Source organism: Alosa pseudoharengus, unplaced genomic scaffold (genome assembly GCF_046254945.1).
Source record: "Alosa pseudoharengus isolate Yale_2024_CS ecotype anadromous, Long Island Sound unplaced genomic scaffold, YU_APseudo_1.1 YU_APseudo_1.1_scf_10, whole genome shotgun sequence".
Classification (NCBI taxonomy): Eukaryota; Metazoa; Chordata; class Actinopteri; order Clupeiformes; family Clupeidae; genus Alosa; species Alosa pseudoharengus.
Genome location: NW_027468565.1, coordinates 27,342,827 through 27,364,206, shown reverse-complemented (window position 1 = coordinate 27,364,206; position 21,380 = coordinate 27,342,827). Strand labels below are relative to the sequence as shown.

General features: G+C 44.7%; 1 protein-coding gene across 3 annotated transcripts in view; it reads right to left on the bottom strand.

Annotated features, from left to right (window-relative positions):
* The window catches only part of LOC143104982 (pleckstrin homology domain-containing family A member 5-like), a 124,401-nt gene that overhangs the window by 48,700 nt on the left and 54,321 nt on the right, over positions 1-21,380 (bottom strand). The window contains exon 1 of one of the 3 annotated variants that reach the window (XM_076269366.1): positions 13,360-13,643. The exons of the other annotated variants lie outside the window; for them this stretch is intronic. The gene's annotated coding sequence lies outside the window, so the exon portion shown is untranslated. Of the gene's footprint in view, positions 1-13,359; positions 13,644-21,380 lie in introns of those variants that run through there. 3 annotated transcript variants of the gene reach the window in all.

Genomic DNA, 21,380 nt, shown 5'->3' with positions numbered 1-21,380 from the left:
TAACCAGAGCGAAAACAATCAGAACCTCCAAGACAAGAGCGAGAGAGCAATCACTGTGCTAAATCTAATCTGCCATGCAGTACCTGAGGGTGGCCACCATCAAGCTCAGTCTATCAAGAGCCACCAACGCTGGTGAGCACTGCACAGGGCTGTAGTGTGGAGTGTGAGTGTGGTGGAAAACTTGAGCATCCCGCCCTCACACTCTCCCTCCCCAGCGGCAGGAAGCAGGAGGTCACCGCACAGCCAGCAGCTGCACTTCCAGGGGTGTGTTCCTGCTCTCCACTCTGCGTACTTACAGAAGCAGCAGTGGGTATCTGCGACACTGAGCTGCCAGCTTTGGTCATACCTCCCGTCCTCTCACATGGACGAGAAAACATCCACCCACTCAGCAAGCTAAGCCCGGGCCCCAATTACAGGCTCCCATCGTGGTCATTAAACTAACAGAGACAATTACCGCTGGTGGCATAAGGGGGGCCGACCACACAGTCAGTGGTGGTAGGGGAAGGGGAACGGAGTGTGTGTGTGTGTGTGTGTGTGTGTGTGGGGGGGGGGTTGCAGACAGCTCTTCATTACCCTCTCTAGATAAGATGGCACGCGGTGACTGTCTCGGGGCCACTGCATATTAGCACCATAGAATGAAGAGAACGAGGGAAGCTTGGTGATTACAACCCAGGTCTAATATAAACAGTCATAGGATCATAGGAGCAGCAGACGCAGCCAAACCTCCTGATTAAATATAATGGGTGCTACGTGGGGATTGCTTTAGTTTAAAAGTTTAAAACATACAAAAATGACCAAGAAATAGCAACAAAATGTGAAGAAACGTCAAACATAATTATGCTCAGTGTTGTCCACATATCTTCTGAAGTTAGCATGCAACCCAGCTGGTGAGAGGTCAGCTCTATTGTAATATCAGGGGGTATCAAGTGTGGCCTCTGTATTAATTACGATTCAGATCATTTGAAGAATGGCGAGTGGCTGTGCTCAAGGCAACTCTAAGGGCCCGTCCCAATACCTCCCTTACCCCTAGATTTTTGCCCTAACCCTCGTTTTTGCGTGTGCACGTGTAGGGCTAGGGTGTCCCATTACTTTAGGGAGCAAGGGGAAGTGCTATTTTCCCCTTAAAATCAACCCTCAAAATATAGCTAGGATCGATGCAGGCTTAAAACGAAGTGGGAGATGAAATTACCCACGATACCGTACGAGCTCACCGAGCCGGCCAAATTTTTCATATATTTTCGCAAATAAGCATATTAAAATTTCGAAATATGTTGGAATATGTTAGTTTGATGCAGATCTGATGGACTGTTGAGTTTTGAACACTAATGTTAGAAAATATCTCACGACGCTATCTGACAATGTTCATGATATCTGCTGAGTGCTTTCAGAGAGTCTGCCCATCAAATAACGTTATATATCTGATTCTGATCTGGGTAGTTTCGTCAATATTTAAGGTGTGTGTTCTGGCATTCACATGAACACTAATATCTTTGTTGATTAACCAGACGTAGATAAACCAGCACAGCCCACACAACAATGACCGCTGGAACGGGCATGTTCCTGAATGAAAATAGTAGCGGGCTACTACCAGTAGATGCGTCGGCGCTGCACGTGACGTTCGCTAATTTGCATATAGTGGTGTCCCAATTCATAGGGAAAGATCTTCAACTCCACTTCCCTTGTCGAGGGGGCTTTAATGTTGAGGGCAATCAAAACCAAGTGAAAGTTTTAAGGGGGGAGAAATGGGATGGGCCCTAAGCCTACAGAATTCTACACAGATCCTTGAAGCCAATACAGAAAGGGTCTGGTCCACCCACACAAAGGAAAGACCCAAAAATAATAATGAATGGGGGGGGTGCGCATATGCAGATTGTGCAACCCGACCCATCCCCCCCCCCCCCCCCCCCATTCATTATTATTTTTGGGTCTTTCATTTGTGTGGGTGGACCAGACCCTTTCTTACATTTTTTACAGTCTATGGTTGCAACCCCAGGCCTGGCGAGAGGCCACGAGCCACAGCTTTAGTCTGTAATTAATGTGGACACTATTGGCAGGAGTGGACCTGGTGTGGTCTCGTGGCAGACTTACGGCACCGTCTGTCTTTGGTCCGCCTTCACAAACGTCTACACTAACTGGCCCCATGCAAGCAGAGCAGAGCAGACTGAGGTCTGGTTATGCACTGGTCTGCCAGTCCCCCAGCTGCCCATGAGAAGAGGACAGGCCTGATGAAATTAGCAGATGAAAGCCGGCTGGTTCCCAAGAAAATCTCTGAGGAGTAGAATGAGCAATGCTAATGACCCCCCCCCCCCCCCCCCCAGCACCTCAGCATATACAACCAAAATAAATAGTAAATGGATAGTCCATAGTGCCCCCCCCCCCCCCCCCGGCACCTCAGCATACACAACCAAAACAAAAAACAAAAAAAAGTCTTAGCGCGCCTCCGCACTGTTACCCATTCTCTCATCAGGGCTACTGAGGCAGGGATAGATCAGATAACCAACAAAAGCCGATGAGGAAGTCCAGCAAGTCTCTGAGCCGCCCACTAACTACAGCAGAGTAATCCAGTGCTTGCCCATCCATGGTCTGCAGCTGTCCATGTATGGAGAGGCACACAGGCCTGACGGATGAAATTAGCAGATGAAAGCCCTCAAGAAATCTCTGAGAAGGGGCCATGCTCAAATTGGCAAATTGACTAAATTGTCCCAACACACATCAGTATTCGCAACTAAAATAAAGCATCCCCTAAAAGTGGCGTCTCCACTGTACAGACATAGTCCCATCACTATTTCCCGGACAAATAGGGGTGTATTAGATATCATCCAAAAGGCAATGAGAGAGCCTGGCTGCACAGTCTCTAAGCCGCCTGCTAACTACTAGTGCAGTGCACCAAATAGCACGCCGGGGTCAGGTCTTGGTTTGGAAACACAATATTATCCCCTCACTTCAGGGTACGCTAATGCCTCTGTAAAAACCAAGCAGCTTCCTGAATCTGTAAGCCTGGCCTGCTTCCCAAAGGCAATAAATCAGAGCAGAGCTCTCTACACGGTTCCTCTGTAGCCACGACACGCGGTGAGCTCTCGCACAGCACAATCCCAGGAGAGGGAAACTTACAGAGACAGCGTCTCGAAGACGCAGGGAGGAGAGATGTTATTGGTGAGGTTCAACTCAAGTACTGGGCCATTGGCTAGGGGCAAGTAAAAGACCATGTTGGGTAAGTAAAATGTAATTCTTACATTGGACCCTTGTTATTGGTAAGGTGACGTTGGTGCCTCAGGTTGCTAATTTTGTAGGGGCACGTGCTGTGACTTGCGTAGAAACAAACTTCACATAACGGCACAAATGACATGGCTGCATGCTTCAACTGCATCACACGCCAAACAGGCCAACAGGCTATCATTTGTTTGTTGCTGTATGTTCATGGAAGTGTGGGTGTGAGTTTAAAGGTTCAAGAGGAATTTGACCAACTCAGGAGGCCAGAGGTCTTGAAGTGCTAGAGATGGGTGCAAGGGGCCCATCAGGAGGAGCAGGGGTGTACATCATTCTGACAGACGTGTCATAAAGCCCTCATGATCTTTAGCAAAAAACACAGCTGCCACAGCTTGTGGTCAACACAAGGTCTCCTGCAAGCCTGCTCTGTGACACTGCATAAACAACGCCTGGGCCCTCAAATGCTAAGTCATCGCAGATGTGTCCACTCATGGTCATTACGACTGTATGAAGTTCCCATCTCATCATCTGGGGGAGCAGTCTGGAAGTATGTTCTTGTCCATTTCTCCATGAGAGTTTGCAATATCATAGTACATGGGGCAAAGCTGTATTTTTCTTGAATTAGAAAGAGGGGAGGCTAAGAACAGCCTTTAAAATGAAGGAGGGGCACAGAACCTATAATCTTTGAGGTATTAAATTCAAGGATAGTTCTCTCCACAAAAGAGAACTATCCTTGTATTCTTGTGCCTCTCACAAATGCCACCCTTGTTTGCCCGTATAGGAAAAACTGAGGACATATTTAATTGGTGAGACCAGAAAGCAGATAATCTCTAAAATCTCAACTGTTTCAGTGCATTCCCCCACTTTGTTTCCCTCCTTCTTTAAAATAGAACTGAACAGGCTTTGAAGAATGCGGTTGGCGGTTGCAGCAATAAAAATGGCCTCTGCTCGGGTGGGTGAAGCCCCACAATCAGCACGGTAGTGCTCAACACATGTGCTAGCGTTTTCCCCTCTAACACAGGGCACAAGTTCTGCTCTGTTTCCATCCTCGTCCGTTCTCCACACGGCTGCTGAAAACATGGGGGTAGAGGGGGAGTTTCAAACAGCCCAAACCTCTGATGTGTGGTGAGGCGAATGACAGTGATGCATCCTGAAGGAGGGAGAGAGAGAGAGAGTGAGAGAGAGAGAGAGAGAGAGGAGAGGAGAGGCGGTTTGGCGCATCATGCTGTTTCAGCTCATTCACCTACAGAACGGTGGTAATTAACATTTAAATACCCCTTTTCTCCGGCTCACGTTTCCATCACAAACTCACCACTGCTGACGGAGGGAGAAGAGTTACATGGAAAATCATTAGCATTATTAATCATGTTGATCTCCGACCGGCAGCAGTCAAGGCAGTTTAGCCTAACTACTAGAGCCAGTTCTTAAGCATTAGAAGTCCACCCTCACAGACCCATCTTCATGGCCAATCTCAACCCTATGTTTGGTGTTTTTGTGTTGTAGTATATCAGCTGATTTGCTAATGTGCCTACATGATAGATGGTAATATGGTTGACACTTTTTAAAAATACTTAGACTTCCCTCTCCTGCTGCAGCTGGGAAGCAGTTTAAATACTGCATCAGCTTTGCCTGCCCCTGACCTTGGCCGCTGAACTACTGTAGACAAATATTAATTAAAAAGGAGGGCTTTAAGAATTTACAGCCTATTAGCCTGTTCTACATTAAGATTTTATAAACAACACCATCCAGATGTACTTGTAAGCATGTCAACAACAAGAAAGGCATTCAAGAAAAGTCCAAGGGGAAAATGTAAAAAAAAATATTTATTAAGAGGCAAAGCAGCGATGAGCATGAAACAGAAACAGAATAAATGATAACGCAAAGGTAAGGGTATGATGCTTCATCAGTCTGAAAGACGAAAGTCAATCGAAAGCTATGCATTGGAATATTAAGTAAGCTTTAGGCCAATCTCTGAGAAATGCTTTCGGTCATGTGGCAATAGCAAGGAAAAATATCCTTTCCCCTTAGCCTGTAGCTCACAGTGACACACATAAACACACACTCACAGGGTCTGGTTTGAACTTAGATTAGATAGACTATACAATTGATGCCTGTAATTGCAGCCTACTGCATCTCAACCAAACGTCTGCTAGTGTGACCACGACCACGATCATAATAAATCATCATAAAAAGGGCAGGATGTCACACTAGTCATCATCAAAGATGCTCCATGGGAAGCTAGTTAGGGTATCATATGCTCTTCACCGGACCACTGCAGCTCCAAGGGAAAGCATACTGGGACACACATTGTGCTGCCCATCATCTATTTACCCGTGGTCACTAAGGCACCCATTTCATCCATCAACCATGGTCCAATTCAAGGCACCCAATCCACATCTAACTCTTCCGCAGCCTAAATATACAGACTCAATTGATTTTGAGTTGCCTATTGAACGGCAGAGTGGAATCATAGGCAACAAATGACTGAATCTGCACAGCCTTGGCAGCCAGAGGGCCTGAGAGCTTGACTGACACTTTGTTTGTTAACAGCTTCATCAGGCTCTACAGCCAAGCGTATTCATCTGCTCTTATTATATTCACAATAGAAAATTAAAACACTACATGACTCATTATGATGCTCAGAATTCAAAAGCAGCACTTCACTGTGCAGCCCTGTGTGTGTGTGTGTGTGTGTACTCCAGTTATTAAAATTGACTTTTTTTTTTTGAAGTAACTAAAATGCACCCAAGTTAGGGCTGTAACGATATGCGATCCGAAACCGAAATCGCCACACTCATATCTACGATACTGTGTCGCGGTGTAAAAAAGCCCAAAAATAAATAAATAATAATTTCATACCTCTCGTTGCTTTCATTGTAGACTATGTGTTCAACTTTACCAAACAGTATAGAAGTAAACCCCCTCTCCTTGCCCCGCTCTCTCTCGCGCTCCCTCTCCTGGTCAATGAACACGCGCAACTCGGCCAACAAAATCCAAATAAAAGATTCACAATTGTCAAAGCAAGGACGCATAGAAGACGACTAGCTAAATTAGCCTACTATTAAATCTGCTTAGCATCATTAGCATGCTGCACATATTTGTTTAAAACTTTTGCATTCATGTTAACTGAAAAAGGGCCTGTCCCAAGGAGAACAAGTATAAAAAGGCAGAACCGCAGAACAATATTTCCAGGCTTCAACCAGACAGCTGAATTAAAGAGGTAGAGTTGTAATAAAAATAGTAAGCCTAGGCTAATCTGCATAAAGTGTGCTGTCATAAATATCAGACATTCAGTAAAATCTTTTTATATCAGGATACTACTATATTATTACTTGTATACTTTACTTTTATTATTTTTATATCAGGAATCAGGATACTTCTATATTATTACTTTTCTTATTATATTATAGTAATCCTCTGGTCTTCTAATGTTATTTAATAAAATGTCTACCCTCCCCCCCCAAAGAAAAATCGAGGTTCGTATCGAACCGTGTGTCAAAAATCGTGATACAAACCGAATTGTGAGGTTGGTGTATCATTACAGCCCTAACCCAAGTTGTTCCCAAAAGGATTCAGTCCTTATTATTGGTACTTGGATTGGTTGTGGATTTCACGGCCCCTGGCTATCAATGCGGAATGAGGGGCAGGCCCCTGGAAATAAAGGAGTACTAAGGTACACAGCATTCCTGAGTTGGGGGGGCTGTGTGTGTGTGTGTGTGTGTGTGTGTGTGTGTGTGTGTGTGTGTGTGTGTGTTTGTGTGTGTGAGTGTGAGAGTGCAGTGCTGATGAGCTCATCATGTCCCAGGATGCACTGCAAAGGAGAGGTGGGGCCGAGCTCTGTAGCCCATGGCTGAAACCTGAATGCGGGATAGTGGTCACTGCTGGTGTGTGGAGGGGAGAACAAGGGCGAGTGTGGAGGGGTGGAGGGGTGTTAATCAGATAAAAAAAGGATTGAAGAGAGAGAACAACAGGGCCCAGGGGCCAAGGCCTCTTTCAAATGAGAGCCCACAGCAGTGAGGTGGGGGGCAGCCTCCGTGTGCAGCTGTACAACAATGCTCAAGGGGGACATTTCTTACAGAGGAGAAATTAAATGTTAAAGAAAATAAAAACAAACATAAAACTACCTTTCAAATGGACAAAGGAGGACTAATGTTAGACTATTCCGTTAAGAATAATCTCACTAGTGAAAAGAAGATGAAGAGAGAGAAACTCTCTGGATGAGAGAGGGTGCACTGCATTCACTAATGAATGTAAGGCAAAGGTAATTATCCATTCTGCAATAAGACCCGTCGTCATGGCTCTGCAGGAGACGGGCACCTGCAGAGGGAGTGGGCGTGATCTCCCCGGGTGCACATCCAGATGCAGGCAGACCCAGCCAGCCGTGGGTCAGGGGTTGGACTCAACCGACCTTCGGTTCTGAGAGAGGCTGAAAAAAAAAAAACACACACACACACACTCATCGGAGTGTGTGGCCTCTAAAGCTCAGGGAGAGAGAGTGATGGCCGAGATACACACGCTTTGCGATTTCATTTGTGTGACGATTTCCATCCTTGATAGTGGACGCGAGTGTTTACATGTGATTGTGCTGCCTCAAACCATGATAGTGGACAGGAGCGTTTACATGTATGTATGTATGTAAGTATAAATACTTTTTTGATCCTGTGAGGGAAATTTGGTCTCTGCATTTAACCCAATCGGTAAATTAGTGAAACACACACTAATCCCGGCGCAGTGAGCTGCCTGCTACAATGGCGGCGCTCGGGGAGCAGTGAGGGGTTAGGTGCCTTGCTCAAGGGCACTTCAGCCGCGGCCCACTGGTTGGGGCTCGAACCGGCAACCCTCCGGTTACAAGTCCAGAGTGCTAACCAGTGGGCCACGGCTGCCCATGTGATTGTGCTGCCTCAAACCTTGCCGAATGTGAAGGTCATTCACTGGCCTGGTGAACGATTGAGGGAGATTATGCAGCCATGGCAACAACGCCGGGAATAAATATACTGTTCCTGTTCCGAAGACACCAAAAACGGAAAATGATTCACGGCTGTGGGAGCTTGGACATAATCACACAGAGAAGCAAATCTAGCCAGGGTGATACTTAAGTGTGTTTAAGTGTTCAAAGAGGACTGAAATCAAGTTCAGTTCAGAATATCCAACTTGCAGGGTTGTCACCACAGAAGTTAAACTTCCACACCACCACAGAACTCCGCTTTTACATATCCCTTGGCAATTACACCCAACCAAACTTTCCTTCCTAACAAAAAGCATGTAATTTCATGCATCATTAACGACAATGCTTGGATTGGCCACCTTTTCTTTTTTTTTCTTTCTTTAATCTAAACAGTATTCAAAGAACATGCATTTCCTTTTCGTGTCACATCAGCAGTCAAACAGCAGGGACCCAAAGTACTGTATCGACCCCTTGAAAGTCCCAATAGATGTGCCTCAAATAGGCTATGTTATGTAAACTAAACTGAGTAAATGTGAGGCATCTCCTTATCACATGTCAATATTTTGTTATTTTGAGGGTGGGAAACCCTTTGACATTTTATTCTTATGTTTCTTGATGAAATTATGTGGTGGTTTCAATACAAAGTAGTCTGGCTTTCAACAGACCAAGCTCAATCTTTTAAGATTGAACATTGGTCTGGGCAGTCTGCTATGTATTTTCTACTGCACAAGAGGAGTGATCAACAGGCATAGTTCAAATGACTCTGTACACAATTGGATAGTCATTCAACAATCTGACCAATGAACCGGGTGACGTTTGCAGAGCGACGCGAAAACTCCAGGCAAGAAAATTGCTGGAAACTTTACAACAAACGTATCGTAAAAGCACCAATTTCCGCCTCTTTTGTTCAAAAATTCTAAAACAAAGATGATTTTTAATACTTCAAAATAACATTTGATAAATTAACCTTACATTTTTTCAGTAGCCATGGGTGTGTAGATTTGAACAAAATCTGGTTTGGTTCTTAACAGGAGCATTTACTGCCTTAAAAACCCAATTTTGTATTACCGTGCTCAGAGTTTGGTGCTGGGCTGGTGGATGCCTTATTTCCACCACACTCGGCGAAAGAGAACTCTGGCCGCAAAAAAAAATCCACTGGAGCTCCAAGCGGGTATGTCTACGCACCCTTACAACACTGTTTACAGCTCTACGAGTCACGGTAAAATGTCATTTTTGGTACATAGCTAATTTAGATACAATTATCGGGTGGGGGCTTGCGTTTCTTTAGAGATCCGTCGTCTTGGTTTGTATGAATATTAAGTGACACATGAAATAGGTGATGTTCCATTTATCAGCGGTCTGCAGAATTGTGCAAAAGAAAACATGAAAGTGAATGGTATTTACACCCACTTAATCGATTTGTTTGCTAACCTAAAAGAGACACTGAGCAGTGTCAAGAGGTTAGGATTTGTGAAGGGATTCAAGGGAATTGTATTGACCGTCGAGAGAGATACTTTGCTGTCGCTCCGCTATCGTCACCGTTTTAAACCTGCCAATAGTGTGCCAGGTTGATAAGCTAGCTTGTGATTGGTCCCTGCAAAATTGTAACGGAAGCAGCAGAAAAAGATGCACAGGTTTCCAGCCTGAGCTGCATTGTGAAAAAGAAATCGCCGGCAGATCAGGCTGGGTTCACCCAGCCTAAATACAAAGGCTATCCACAATTTGACTTTTTTGGTAGCAATGAATGGCCATGACAGATGTTGCTTAGCAGAGACAGGGAGAGAAAAAAAGCGCTTTTCACTCTGAGGATTAGATAAGAAAAAAAAACAAAGACAATCACAAAGCTGCACACAACTTCAGCCTAATCAGTCTCACAAGAAGAACTGCTGAAGAAAAAAGAGAAATCCATGGAGACGCTAGGGCAGCTCCAGTGGCAACTCTAGTGTCCAGAGGAAATGAAAAGGCTGTGATGGGGGCTAAATCAACTTGTGCACTTGGACAGTGTGTTCAGTCCGAGGACTCTCCTGTCCTAACCGACTCCACTCCACGCGTTGAAATCCTGAGTGCCTCCACTCAACACACTCATCACTGCTGCAGACAAGAGGACACACTACAGCCAGTGAAGTCCATCCATAAAAGGGCTTGACAACACGGACGATGGGGATGGGAAGGGACAGGGAAGGGACACGCACACACACGTCACACACACACACACACACATTTCCATGACGGCCTTCTACATTTCCTCCTTGACTTGACTTCCCCTTCTCCATGACAATTTACAGAGATCCTGTAATTTTGTCCGAGTGATGCACAGCAGACTCCATATAGAAATAAAGTCAAACCCATGGCAATGGGAAAGGCTCCCTCAAGTCAGTAAAGGGTCATTCACACCAAGAACGATAACGTTCATTCGATAACGTTCATTCCATAACATTCATTTCATAACGTTCATTCCATAACGTTCATTCATTAACACAAGGAGAGACTTTGTTTATCGTTGTTCAGTGTGGACGCTTTCCTCGTTATGGTTATCATTATCGTTCTTGGTATGAATGACCCATAACACTGCAAGAGGAATAGGGCTCTATCGTGTGCATATGATATGGGAGCAACAACTGCACTGTAAAGATGGTGCATTTATCAAAGAAGAGACCAATTAGGTCCACTCCTCATGACTAACAAGAGGAAATTAGGAAAGCTTAGAGAATGAATTCCAAGACTCCATCATGACATGGTCAAATGCTAATTCTTCATCACGCAGGGCAGCAGAGTGATTAGCAGACATGCAGGGGATTCATAATTTAAGACTCATAATTTCAAAACGCGGGACTCTGAAATCATTCAGAACGTCTGGTAATGAGATTGGCTCATTCGACTGCTAAAAAAAGAAATGAGCTATAGACGAAAACAGGCCTGTGTCTGAGGGTTCTGTAATTCAGAGAAGCGTGAATGTTTTTTTATGCCCAGCTGTTCCGAGGTACTATCTCTGCTCCCCATCTCATTCTATTTCCCACTCAGCATGCACTCTCTAGTCCAATCCAGGCGTCTCACTCATCCTCACATGGATATGAAAGAAAGAAAGGTATCTGGCAAATAAACACACAAAAGACACACAAACTCATAGAGAACGCACCAGCTGGTCATCATGCTTTAACTAATGTATGTCCCAACAAGCAATGTTCTGTCACCAAGACTCAAACATTCTATACAGGTCACAGGGATGTGTTTGTTCCACAAAAACTAAATCCAGTTACATTTATTCATTTAGCAGACGCTTTTATCCAAAGTGACAGCAAGAGAATAGCATTCAAGCTATACTGCAGAAAAGACCTTAGCTAGGACATACTAAAGAGAACACAAAGTCTGATTCTTTACAAGCAGCAAACTTGGTTTGGGTCCTTCCTCAAATTGTTAAGGCAATAGCCACAGTGGAAAGAAAACAACTATGTGATAGTAAAATGATTCATAGTTTGGAAAAGTAAGCCATTCAGTGGTGAGGTGAACATTCATGCCAGCCATTCCAAAACTCAAAGGCAATGCCAAGACCACAGTCTAATAATGGAGGAGCCCTTTCTGCATGGGCGCCTCCTGTCCGTCTGTGTGCATGTGCGCACACACACACACACACACACTCCCACACACACACACTCCCACACACACACGCTAAGAGAAACCCATTTCCTTTCAAGCATGACAACCACTGTTATTAAAGGACAGAAAATATATCAAGTAACATTGTGGTTATGACTATTTAACATTTCTTTAGAAAAATAGAAAAACAAATACACAAGCAAAGACACACAACACAACACACACACACACACACAAATTATAGGCTTCTCACATTCTAAAAGAGTCAAAAGAATGTCTTCTGGTTCACAACGATGCATGCCTTCACTTGGAAAGCCAACAACTATATTTGAGACATGCTCCAGAAAGCCAGGCTCTTCCTCCAATTTGAGATTATGGAGTGGGCAAAGGGAAGCAAAGGACAAAAAAAGCACTTGTTGCTTTCTTCAGGTGGACTGAAAATATCTAAACAGGGCAAATGGACCATAAGGGAAGACCTTGCCTTGGCCAGTGTTCTGTAGCAAGGGGCACGGGGGGGGGGGGGTTACAGTTAAATGGACTGTGAAGGTTTCCACATCTCCTACGGAGACACAAGGATGATGAGCACAAGGTGGGAAGCAATCTGCAATGAGGAAAATCATAGCTTATATACTGTAGGACTACAGAGCATGTGCAATATATTATGGTATGCTGGCCTAAGACTATAAGACTAGGCCTAGCCTATACTATGGGGAAAGACTATTCTAAAAAAATACCTCTCAACTAAGAGCTGGTAATCCTAAGGAATAAATAAGGTCGAAATGACCCCCCCCCCCCCCCCCCCCCGCACACACACTCACTATCTTATCATCAACTCCAACAGGACACATCCAGAAAACAATGGAGGTCGACTTTCATTGATTTAACTCAGGAAGGATCCTCTCTCTCTTTTGTCTTCTAACAATAAGGAAATTGCCCCATCATAAGGGATTAAAAGCACAGCTTGAAAAGGGCACCTCACCACGGGAAGGGTTAACTGAGCAGTGCTGAATGGAAAATAGGACAAGTCACCATTTGAGAAGTTTAAAAAGAGACAGTCCTGTGCACCAGCCTACACAAAGGACAATAGCCAAGTTCACCTGGATCAGACACAAAACCATCATGCTCTGCAGGGTAGGCAACCAGGGACACTTACAAAATAACTAACCACAACAAAGCAGTCCCGCGCTATTCACATCCAGAAGTGTTTCACAACACCTTTACTTTTAAAGTTCGTTAAGTTTGCATTGAACTAAGAACTAAGAGTGACGCTGCAATATCTAACAATGCAACATCTTTTTCCTCCAAAGTATCCCATTTTCCTCCCTTTCAAGCATGCGCGCTGCATACATGCAATAATTTAATAGGATGAGTCGATGGTTTCTAAGACTAAACAGTTCAAGCAGCACGCACTTGTTCAACATGTATTCAGCTAAACCATGAACGCAGTCAGAGGGCTACACTTAATACGCAATCAGTAAAAACACATCAAAACTCACTTATGTCGGAATCATGGAATATAAATGTATTATCAGTCGGCGAAATGCAATTCCACAGTAAATATATAATACGATTATTGATCAGAATTGCAATGTGCATATTTCGAGTAAACTTACTGCGCTCATCTCCCACGAGAAAATTCGAGCGGTCAAAGAGGCAATAAAATCCGTCGATGTGTAGGGTAATATTTTTAAACGTTTCTCCAGATGCGGAAAATGTACAGGCGACAGCGGTTTGCTTCGCGGAGCGGACCCCACTCCTTTGAAAGCGTCCCTCAGAAGTGCGCTCCGATAGCCGAGCTCGCGAGCAAATAAAGCATCCCAGCTGTCAGCCTCCCCTCGTGTTTGTGCCTGGAGTGAAACGCGTGAAATTCGAGCCCTGCGTGATGTAACACACGGTGCGCTGTCCTCCCAGCATCAACGGGCGTGAACAAAGGACAGACACAAAGCAGAAGAGAACACACACCATCGAGTACAACGGAAAGGTGCACTACCAGTGATGAGGGTTCATGGGAGGGAGGGTACGTTTAGGTGCTGCTGTATGCAGTCGAATGAGAAAACAGAGCGTTCTAAGTAACTACTATCCCACGCCGCGGCTCGTCCCCTCGACAAACATTTGATAGTGGTGGCAAAATACCATGCTACGTGACCTTTATCCCACTGTTCAATTACCACATAGTGTATACACAAAATATTTAAACAAACAATGCGTAATACATGAATTGCTTTATTATTTATTATCTGTATTATCTTTATTTAGACTGATTTTGAGCGAACTCCAGGGGGCCTGGTTCAAAAGTTCAAATAATTAGTTCCAGATAACACCAAACAATATCTTCATCATGCCATACTCTACTGCATCAGCAAGCACTGGTAGAACAGCACAGAATACAGGTTAAGGCTTAGAGCTCATGGCAGTTACCCTCTTCAACATTTGTTTCATGAAAGCAACTGACCTGTACTAACATGTCCAAATTTCAGCTTCACATGGTGAATGTCATAAGAGAACATGATTATAGTGATACACAATAGACTACTGATTAAAACATGTTTTTAAATAAATAAAATTGCCTTGTTGGTCTTAGCCAGCACTTGTTATTTGTTATCTGGTTGCACACAATCCTGGGAGGGGGATGAGTAAAAGTGGTGTCTTTAACAGCTCTTTAACAACATTAATGAGTTGCCGGCACCATCTGTGTTGTGTAGTTTGTTGTAAATCGTAAATAATGCATGGTGGAAGCTTCACTGCTACTGTCTGCCAACAACTGAACCCCCAGGGGGCTTTTGCTTCCGCCAAAGGACACATGCTTCTTTGCAGAGACCCCAGCCAGAACACAAGAAAACCACCTGGAGCTTCATTGGGCATTGGTTTCTAACATCCGGTCAAAATGCATGACAATTATGGATCCAAGCAAACTAAATAGAAACCAAACTAGGTAAATATCCATGTAAATTGTTTTGAAACTGGTAAAATATTTTGAAATCTTTAAATAATATTTAATATATTAATAATGTAGTGTTCCAACTGTGTGGTCAAGAGCAAGTAGGAGGGTTAGGCGCCTCAACAGCAAGATTATACACTTCCCCCTCTAATTTACAACATGTCAAAAAGTCAGATTGGTTTAGAACAGGTGCAGGAGTTTGAAATGTGCATAGCACACACACACACACACACACACACACACACACACACACACACACACACACACACACACACACACAATTATGACAGCAGCTGAGGAGATTTAGTGTCACTGTAAACCACGTTTTTCAAGGGATCAATTGCTGCAGACATAAGCATGCAAAAGTACATGAGCATTGAGGGTGACCACCCCAACTCTGGGGTCTTCACCTCACATCTGATGGTACCAAATGGCAGTAAACTGGCTACTGTTTGAAAGGAAATGTTTCCCACAATGTTTATCGATTTTGATATTATAAAAACAAGTGAAAGCATAAAATCAAAACAGCAAAAAAAAAAAAAAACTCTACCAGTGCAAAAAGTGAAGGATTAAAAACATTAGTTTCCACTGCGTTTATGGTCTCATGCGTCTATGAACCGTGATTACCTCACATCCATGGTATAAAAAAACACAGCCAGGCAGTTGTATGTAAGTCACCCACAAAAGAGTGCTGTCACAGTAAAAAAAAAAATGTCGTAAAGCTGTATAGTGTTGACACTGTTTTGGATAGATTGTGAAGTCCAAAAAATAGGCACACTATTTGAAGCTACTGATGTCCTGTGATCAATCATTCATGAGATGCATGAGTCAGTGGAACCTATAGATGGAACGGAGAGTTTGACGGTCTGAGGATAGTACACCACTGCATGAAATACCACAGAGAGGAATCGAGGATGCAGCAGGGCCGGAAATCTGTACCGTGAATCTCATTTAATGTCCTGGATGTTATTTACCAGCTAAATATAGTTGCTGGTCACTTGGCAAAATGTCCGCTCGCACATCAGAAATGCAAAACAGCCCTCCCAGCTGTAAAGAACTGTAAGCTACCCTCTGTCACCAAGACCTGCTCTAGATAAAGACTGTCAGACACACACGCACATGTACAGTATGTAGGCAAACACACACACATGCACATACACACACAGGTCTATGCACACAGTCGTTTTGTTCCAACAGCTGTGTGTGTGGAGCGAAAGAGAAAGATCACAATGGGCAAACACTTCCTGGAGACAGGCTTCTGGGTAACTGCTCATCAGACAGAGGGGTGTGTGTGTGTGTGTGTGTGTGTGTGTGTGTGTGTGTTTGGATGTATGTATGTGTGTGTGTGTGTGTGTTTGCATGTATGTGTGTGTGTGTGTGTGTGTGTGTGTGTGTGTGTGTGTGTGTGTACACGTGTTTGTGCTCTGGTACCCATTGGCTACAAGACCATGACAGGTCATCAGGCACACACCTCCCTTTCTCCTTCCATCTCATCCGTCTATATGCACGCATGTACACAAAGAGGCACACACACACACCCACACACACACGGCTGTATTAAGACAACATGACTAACAATGCCAGCAGTCCCAGTACCAGTGTCCAGCCTGCTAAATGAAGGCCTTTGCCCCTCATCACAGTGTGTCATTCCATTGCCCAGTGACCTCTGCCAAGCGAGCGACGGGGCCGTGAGACGGGACGAGAGCAGTCTTGTCAGGGAACGCTGTTCCGCTTCAACCCTCTCTGGCTGTCCCCTGTTCTCCGGCTCTTTCTGCAAAGGGCAGGTTTCACATGCATGCAAAACGCAGCCTATTAACAGGAACCGGTATACCCACTCCACCAACAGGCAAATGAGTGAGGCTATTTATTCAGGTCTTTTTTAGCATGCCAATCCCCCTGGGACTGAGTCTGGATACCTGACAGATGCTCAGCAGGCCTTCCGCTACAGGAGCTAGTCATGCATTAATCAACACGGCGGCTCTATCCCCTTCTCCTAGTGAAACTAAAACAGAATGAAAATGCAGGAAGTAATGTCTTTCAAGGAGAAAGAGGTATGGCAACCCTTTTTTAAGAGATGACCCAGTACTGGAGCATTAGTCATTATTTAGAGCAGAAAAAGTAGGTTCCCTATTTTTGAATAAGTCAGGACCATATGCCTGGATGTGTTACTAAGTTAGGACAATCACTGCACAAATGTATCACTGGCCATTTTGAAGTGGACATGCTGAATCACAACCTTATAATACCACCACTGATACTGTGTATCTGTGTCTGTCCATTGTCTATTGGGGGAAGTGAGACAGAGATGCTTAGTTATGTGTGAGTGTTAGTGGGAGGAGAGTGTGTGCAGTGTGTATGTGTGTGTGTGTGTGTGTGTGTGTGTAAACCACATTAAAATGGGAGGAAGGTCTCTGACTAAACCCAGGGCTAAGGCGGAATATGGGGAGGGAGATGTTGGTGCAAGGAACTCCAAGACCAGGCCTCTCTGAGAGAGAGACTTCAAAGCCTTTCACGCTCACAACATTTTTACAAGGGGAGTGGGAGGACTTACTGCCCCTCAGGTCAAACAGAGCCTGATCCGCCTGGCGTAACTCAACCCAAACAACCACCCTCACTGCCCAGCGAACCATAGCCTCGCAGCCTGCACGCTTTGGGAATGATGCTCTTTGGCTTTTAAATGAGGGGTAGAGGAAGTTTATACAGTCAATAAGTGTTTGCCTGAGGCTAGCAAAAAACGGGGACATCAACCATTGGGTCCTTGAATGACACTGTTCTAGTGAGGGCGTGCCAACACCACCCGGTCCAGGCCAGCGACGGCTGTCTGCCCAGGGGTTGTCCCACAGGCCAATGACAGCGGCCAGCTGCCGCAACAGCAAATAGCGCGGTGTTCTTGTCTGGAGCCGCTAGCCGGTGATGAACGACAACAACCTGCACAACACAGCAGCTCTGATGAAGGTGGCAAGAGCAGACTGGCCTAACATGACAATGAAATGAAAGAGAGAGGAAAGAAAGAGAGAGGAAAGAAAGAGAGAGGGATCAGTTAGAGAGTCTCACTGCCTAGACAATGACAAAGCTCTAATAGTAAGACCACAGAGTTGGCTCGTTGGTAAGAGAGAGCTTTTTTGAATTTTCCAAGCAAAAACTTATATCGTGCACATAGTAATTTCATTCAAATTGTTCCAAGGATTGCATGAAAATCAGGCTTAAATATTCAACTCTACTCCCTTTGCCATGCGTGACATAGTGTCAAACCTGAAATGGGACAGCCAATAATATTGCACTGGAACTGGAGCAGGATTTCTGCATACATCAATAACAGAACCCTGTGGGACTGCCAGACTGTGCAGTCACTCCTCCACGCCCTTCAAAGTGCAGGAGTAAGAGCTCTGGCTGCGTGTTTGGGTGTTTGTAAGACAGCCTTTCAGAGACAGACCATCAGAAGAGAAAGACTGAATAGAACTTTAATCCTCAACTCTGGGCTCATCGGTCATGCTTCTTTGCAGAGCAAGTAAAAAGGCTGGCAAGGACAAACGGCCACTACATCCAAGCACCCTCTAGTACAGAGCGGCAGAGAAAGTAACTCTGGAAACACTCCAGGCCCCAGGAGCCCTGGCTGCTCACAGCGATCCCACACATTCTGCCGTTTCCTGGTTCTCAGTGTGGAGTTCCAGCTGAGGTGTTCTGCGGTCTCCTGGTTCTCAGTGCAGAGCTCCAGCTGGGGTGTTCTCCGCCAGGTAACTCAGACAGGCCCGAGAGACAGAAACACTAAGCCCAACGATGGGCTGTGTGCGTGGGCGCTGTTCTCAACAAGTGGGCACCTCTGTCTCCTTCACACACACACACGTGCACGGCACGCATATACACAAACTCACACACACGCACACACACACAAACACAGTGGCTGAGAGCTAAAGTCGTCCAGCATCAAAGCTACAGCTGATCCACTATGCCAGGGGTCGGCAAATAGTGGCCCGCGGGCCAATTTTGGCCCGCCATCTATTCTATCTGGCCCGCGAGATGACGTTAATTTGCTGTTGAATGAATTTTTTTTTTAACCCCATGTTTTTAAAAAGAAAAAAAGGCCTACAGCAATCCCATCAATTTCAAAACATTTATTGAGGTATAGATGATAGTCCTACTAAAGTGACAAAACAGGTGGAACATCCTTGCAGTTATCCATGACGCACAGGTCGGAACGGTATTGGCACGCGAGTGCGCGTAATCTTGTGCAAAAAAACAACAACAGTGTCCTGTCTCCCTCTTCCAGTGGGCAAGGTCAAAAATAGCCTATGTTTCGTTAAATTAATAGGCTTGGCATTAAGAAATGCAGGCAGGCTCAACACATACCTCTGCTTCCATTCTTCTTTGTAGGTCCTGCATTCTGAATCAATTTTTCTTTTCAAGGCTTTTGACAACGACATTTTGCATCGATAACTAGCATATAGCAATGTTCAGCTAATCATTTACACGTCATCCAAAAGAATAATATTTGTAGCCTACACATTAGTTACGGCAAGTTGCTAGGCAAGTCGCCTGTTTCATGAGAGACGACAGGAGATGCAGCAGGCGGCATAAAAACAGCGCACATAAGCAAATAAACGTTTTTAATGGAATTAAATTAAATGCATTTTAAAAGTTAGATGATGTTTATTTTAATATAATATAATAATTAATAATTTAAATAGTAGGCCTATAACCCCCCCCCCCCCATTACAAAAGCTATGGCCCGCGATGCCATTGTCTGAAAAAAAATTGGCCCGGGTCCAAACGTAATTGCCGACCCCTGCACTATGCATATATGTATGTGTGTGTGTGTGTGTGTGTGTGTGTGTGTGTGTGTGTGCGCATGTTGGCGGTTACGTAAGCCAACACTCACCATGTTCGAAACATAAATCAAGATAATGCACACTTTGACTCACCTCACTTTGGACTAATTTGAATACTAATTTGAAGATTTATGAATGAATGAACGTGTGCACAAGAGTCACAGAATGAATGAAAAGAGAAGAAAGAAAGCATTGAACATTGAAGTGAGCATTGAACTCTTCTGTCAGAATGAGAATGCCCTGCATTTGACCTGCTGTCACTCTGATTCCTGCATCTGTCAACCTGAGTACCAGGGGACATTAATTAATCAGGCTGGAATTACCTGGCAGCGTTCGTCTGCTGCAGTTAGAGCTGGAATGGCTTTCGCTTATTAAAGGGACAATTTCAGTCATGCACGGGTCAGATGTGCGTGTGTGTGTGTGTGTGTGTGTGTGTGTGTGTGTGTGTGTGTGTGTAACTGAGAATAAGAGGTAGGAAAAGAGTAGGATGTTAAAAGCATCTATACACATCAATAACCGCCTCCCAAATAAATCTCCCCCACAGCTGTCCGATGATCTCCCACATTTCTGGCATTTGGAAGGCTGTGGAAACAGCAGACACAAAAGCTATGTGCACAACCAGAAATCTATTACCTCTCTATTGGCAGTACCATGCCTGAACAGAGCTATTTGTTATGGAGTTTCATACAGCTTGTCAAAACCTGAAGTGTTTTTTGTGCATAAAATGGGCAATATATAACTGCCAATGACTGTAGATGAACATCGTGGCTCCATTCTGTGTTTAGTCATTGATAACTGCATACCCAGATGGTCTGCAAAAAGATACATGTGCCATAATTTGGGGGCAGCCGTGGCCTACTGGTTAGCGCATCGGACTTGTAACCAGAGGGTTGCCGGTTCGAACCCTGACCAGTAGGCACGGCTGAAGTGCCCTTGAGCAAGGCACCTAACCCCTCACTGCTCCCCGAGAGCCGCTGCTGTTTTGCGACTCTGGATTGGGATAAATGCAGAGACCAAATTTCCCTCACGGGATCAAAAGAGTATATATACACTTATACTTAATACACTGTACTTGACACACTATGACACTTGACAAGGTAGTAAATCACCACCACCACCACCACCAACAACAACAACCTTACCCCCTCCACTAGCAGCACAAAACCATGTCATGGCCAAGCACTCAAGATGAATCCTTTGAACATTTACATCATTCACATTTATTCATTTAACAGACGCTTTTATCCAAAGCGACTTACACATCTGAGTTATATTACAAGGGCCATTGTCCACGGAGCAACTCGGGTTTAAGTGCCTTGCTCAAGGGCACAGCAGGCTACTGCATGCTAGCGCTAGCCTAGAAATCTAGACGCACCCTAGCGGCAGCAAATTACATTTGCTTCCAGGGCTAGTCTAGCAACTCTCCGTTGGCTTGTGAGCTCGAAAAATTTAACTTCTATCAGGCCAATCAAATCGTGTATAGAGTCGTTAGGTGGGCTTAACATAATGATTGATGGCAGAGTTGCAACGGTTTTGCTTGAATTCCCTGCTACTTGAAAACAAAGAAGATGGATGTTGCTTTTGGCTAACAGTGTGACACGAGTTAAGCTTGTTTTAAGTTGGCAAAAGTTTGAACTAGCCAACTAGCTCCACTGGTGGGAAAACGCATGGGACTCAGCGATGTCCTATTGCGTGCAGAGGGAATTTGAAAGACAACCGATTATCCCGCCCCTCGGACTGAGCACTGCGAACGGTGAGTGCCCGTGGGTCTGGCTTGTCAGGCTATGCTAGCGCAGCTCCTTAGCCACTACGCTACCACCACCACCCCTTTGAAAGTGCTTTCTCATCATTTTCCAACCTGCTCGTTCTC